This window comes from Micropterus dolomieu, linkage group LG06 (assembly GCF_021292245.1).
Source record: "Micropterus dolomieu isolate WLL.071019.BEF.003 ecotype Adirondacks linkage group LG06, ASM2129224v1, whole genome shotgun sequence".
NCBI lineage: Eukaryota > Metazoa > Chordata > Actinopteri > Centrarchiformes > Centrarchidae > Micropterus > Micropterus dolomieu.
The window spans coordinates 29120053-29124887 of record NC_060155.1 but is presented as its reverse complement, the minus strand read 5'-3'; the positions used below and the strand labels follow the sequence as shown (position 1 = coordinate 29124887).

General features: G+C 41.8%; 1 protein-coding gene across 4 annotated transcripts in view; it reads right to left on the bottom strand.

Moving 5' to 3' along the window:
• LOC123973133 overlaps nucleotides 1-4835 on the bottom strand; it is a 24706-nt gene that overhangs the window by 13019 nt on the left and 6852 nt on the right. The gene's annotated exons all lie outside the window — the stretch shown is intronic.

Genomic DNA, 4835 nt, shown 5'->3' with positions numbered 1-4835 from the left:
CGTTCCACCAAAGTGGAAAATTCTCGTTTAATTTGGCAAGATAGTCTTAAAACTTATAGGAAGGCCCTCCGTAATGCTAGAGCAGCGTACTACTCGTCATTAATAGAGGAAAATAGGAACAACCCCAGGTTTCTTTTCAGCACTGTAGCCAGGCTGACAGAGAGTCACAGCTCTATTGAGCCAAGTATTCCCATAGCTCTCAGTAGTTACGACTTCATGAGCTTCTTTAATGAAAAAATTCTAACTATTAGAAACAAAATTCACCAAGACCTGCCCTCAACTGGCACCGACTTATCTCTTAACTCAGGAACCTTAGAAACAGCTGTAGAACCAGATACATGTTTAGACTGTTTTGCTTCCCTCAATCTTTACCAACTAACTTCAATAATTTCTTCATCTAAACCATCAACCTGCCTCTTAGACCCCATCCCGACTAGGTTGCTTAAAGAAGTTTTACACCTAGTCAGTGTTGAGAATATTTCTTAAGGGGCTTTGTGTTTTAAAATATGGGGAGAAGATGGATTTTAATCAGTGCGATTGTGATTTTTCATTTTATCAATGTCACCATGAATATACACTTAAACAGTACTAAACTACTACTTATCAGATTTCCAGCAGTATACTTTTGCTGAAAAATAGGATCTTAAGGTTTGACTCAAAAATGACATCTTAAGTGACTTTTAAAGTTACTGTTTTTAGGTTTTAAGCGTAATGCAAATTGAGAAAAGCCTCAAAATAGCAATCAGAGGAAAACTCACAGATGCACTTGCTAAATCAATCATACAAACATTACAATTATCTGAGTACATAAGAACCATTGCCAGAAGCAAACAGAGCCTCATTCTACAACGGACACATCTGCAACACCGCACTTGATTAACCGAAACAAACCATGTGTGCTCACCACTGAACGTCTTCCCAAAGAATTAACCTCACTGTGCGTTTTGTCTGTGTCGAGTGCAGCCTGCAGCTGCCCCCAGAACCTATTATTCCTCCTTCTCGGAGTCGCTGCATAGGTTAAACCACCAGCCATTTTGAATTCTCAAATCTACAAACCAACCACTATTTTATTATTTATTTAAATTTTTCCCTCTGGGTTTGATGGTTCCAAGCACCAGGTCACAGCGGATGACCTGTACAAATGATAGCACAGTCAGCACTTCTGTACTATATTTTACTCTATGATTAATCTATCTTTATCAACAGGCTATGTACCACAGTACTTTAAAGTAGCTGTCATTAAACCTCTTCTGAAAAAGCCTGTGCCGACGAGGCAGTTTTCGGCTGTGATTCCCAGAGCTCTATCACCAGAGAAGAGCTCATGAAAATCAGGGGAACAACTCCAGCGGATTTCCCACTTTTCTGGCATCATCAGTGGAATTATTGGACATTTTGGTGAACAGCACGCTCGCTGTTGTTCGGGCTAGGAAGCGCCGTAAGAGAGGGAAACGAGCCGGGTCGCTCTTGCGCCTCCGCTGGCGGGGACTCTGCACACCTTCACGGAGCCCTAGCTGTGTGGATCAATACCGGACTCCACGCTGCAGCTCGCTGGCTTCCAACTCTACAGAGCGGATCGTGACTCAGAACTCTCCGGCAAAACAAAAGGTGGAGGTGTCTGTTTTTATATTAACAAAATCACTGTTAAAAACACATCTCTTCTTTGGCATTTCCTTCGTGTTAAGTCTGTTATTATTCCTGGCAATTTTAATATCACTATATATTGTATACTGTATATTTAAATGTTTTATTGCTGTACTTTTACTGTGTGAGTAGTGTCTTGTTGTTGTATTTAACCTGTGAAGCACCTTGGTCTTAAGTGTGCTATATAAATAAAATTGATATTGAACAATGGTGTACCGACTTGACAGTGATTCAGCAGCACTGTTCTCCTAATCTGGAATTTCTTATCATTAACTGTAAACCGTTTTACTCCCCCCATGAGTTTGCTTCATTCATTCTGGTTGGTGTTTACGTTCTGCCGCACGCCAACGTGCACGACGCACAGCGCATGCTGGCCGAACAGATACTGTGTGTGGAGCAGACAAACCCAGACTCCCTTGTTATTGTTCTTAGTGACTTTAACAAAGGAAACCTCAGCCAAGAACTCCCCAAATACAGACAGTTTATAAAGTGTCCAACCAGAGAGGGGAACACACCCTGGGTTCACAAATAAACTCAGACAGCTGAGGTTGGAAAAGTGGCGACCAGGCCAGGTTTAAGGAGTCAAAGTACAGGTTTAGCAAGGCGGTGCGAATGCTAAACAGCTGTATGCAGAGAGACTACAACAACAGTTCTCAAGGAATGACTCTGCTTCTGTCTGGAGAGGATTCAGACAGATCACCAGCTACAAACCTAAATGACTCGCGCCTTGCCAATGAGCTGAACCAGTTTTACTGTCGCTTTGAAAGACAATGGGACAGACCTGACACCATCACCCGTCACACCGCTGATCGGCCACAGTCCACCATCTTATCCCCCTCTCTTACCATCCTGGAGAGGGACGTCAACAGACTGTTCAGGAGGCAGAAAACCCGCAAAGCAGCTGGGCCGGACTCTGTCTCCCCATCCATCCTGAAGCACTGTGCTGATCAGCTCTCTCCGATGTTGACAGACATTTTTAACACCTCACTGGAGATGCCATGTGCCAGCCTACTTCAAAGCCTCCACCATCATCCCTGTCCCCAAAAAAGCAAGGACCACAGGACTAAACGACTACAGACCCGTCGCCCTGACCTCTGTGGTTATGAAGTCTTTCGAGCGCCTCATTCATCTTTTCAGAACGAACGACAATCAGTGTAAACCTCTTGTAGGTCGTAGCTGAAGAAAGAAGCAAGCTAACTTTAGATGGCCAATGCTGAGCTAAACATGTTTTCTCACCACAGGTTACTGACCTATTTGTGTTCAGCGCTTCTTTGTTTGGGTCTTGTTTTATGAAGTTTTAAAGCCAAAGTTTATGATGAATGGCTCAGCAGCCGCCAGTGTTTGTTGTCCTCTCTCACGTACGGCCGCGCGCAGCAGATGTTTCGTGTTACCTAGGCAGGTTATAGGTAACAGAGGGAGGGGAATAACGGCAAGCGAGTTCACGAGTCCGGCACCTCGAGTCCGAGTCGAGTCTGAAGGCTTTTGAGGACGAGTCTGAAGACATGTCTGAAGTCACTGTGTGTGACTTAAGTCGCACTCGAGTCCGGGTCTCTAACTCGAGTCCCCATCTCTGAGTCACACACATTTATTTATAACGTTACAGCATTTATTTAAATGAAAGGACAACAAACTTTTCAAGACCTTTTTTTAAATGAAATTTAATACTTTAATGCTTTTAATGCCTTATTTTTAGAATATTAAATTGAAGACTTTTTAAATACTTTTATGACTCTGCGGTTACCCTGGTCTAAACAAAATGATTTTTCCTTGTAAAGCAAATATTTTTTCCCCTATAGTCTGACGATTTGATGACTGACCATGGTGTTGATCACTTGGTCATCCATGTTACTGTTTGGAAGCTACTGTAGATCCAGACATCTGCTTGATATCTACAGTATTGGATCAAATATTTTGACCCTGTAATCCACGTTATGCTAGGCTTGGACATTGCTGGAAATTGTTCTGAATTCCCCCTCCTTAAAGGGTGAATTATTACCATAATAATTTAATAAGGCATTAGATTTAATTAGCCCTTACCTACAGTACTGGTCCTGCCAAGCTGGACACGCAGTCTGAGTCTCATGTCTAATGACAGGGGTGAATATGGAGATGTTTGTTGTTTCCTTTATTGTGGAATCTCTGTATGAAAGCAGGTTGTGTTTCGGATTATGCTGACTCATGAGTTCAAGAACGCGTACGAGCACACACCTGGTTACAATCTTCAAACTACATTGCTAATGGCTGCTGAAAACTACTTATTGCCGCTTTAATTGATTTTCCTGCACAATTGTGGACATGCAATGAGAAGAGGAAATTTGCAGTGTGAATTTGCATACTGTAAAATAGAAAATGACAAACTGAATAGCTGACTCTTTTCTTTTTCCAAAATAAAAGAAAATAATACACAGACAAAAGAACAGAAAAGCAGAAGTAAAGTACGTACTTGTCAGTAACTGCCCCACGGACTTCAAGTCTGGAACAACATACGCTTTCCCCTAAAAGAAGATAAATTAAATGATCATGGTCAGTTAACTGGTAATGTATACATTCCAAGTTCACAGAATAAACCATTTACTTCATAAGAAGTTGCAGAAAGTAATAATACTATTCTGGCAACAATGTTTCAGGAGAACAAGCTGTTAACAAATCATTGACATATCATCAAACAAAAAGTTGTTATGAGATCAGAGAGCTGCTCATTGCATTCAGCAGATACAGAGCAATATTATCATCCCATTGGAGTTGTAAATCCAAAACAATGACTGTGTTGTTATCCCATTAAAACATATTAAAAACTCAGCTCTGGATCTGTCTGGATCTGCGCCATCCTAGTCTACCAATACTTATGTTATTACCACTACATTACATCTCTGTAAAATTTGCATTGCACTGTATAAATGAAAAAGAACCCTTTTACCTGTAAATGTCGTTGTGCAGACATTAACAGAGATGCTCTCCTTGCTTCTTCCAGCTTCACCACAGTCACATCTGACCCTGACAACATATTCTGTCTCTGGCTGAAGCCCTGAAATGATCGCCTTTTCAGCTCTCGACATCATTTGCTTCCATTGGAGATCTTCCTCTTTCACCCCGTTGTCTGTTTTGGCGTACTCCACGATGTAGCTCAAAATCTGGACATCTTGTCCAAGCTCAGCAGGTTTCTCCCAGCTGACTGAGATCTCACTTGAGTTTGG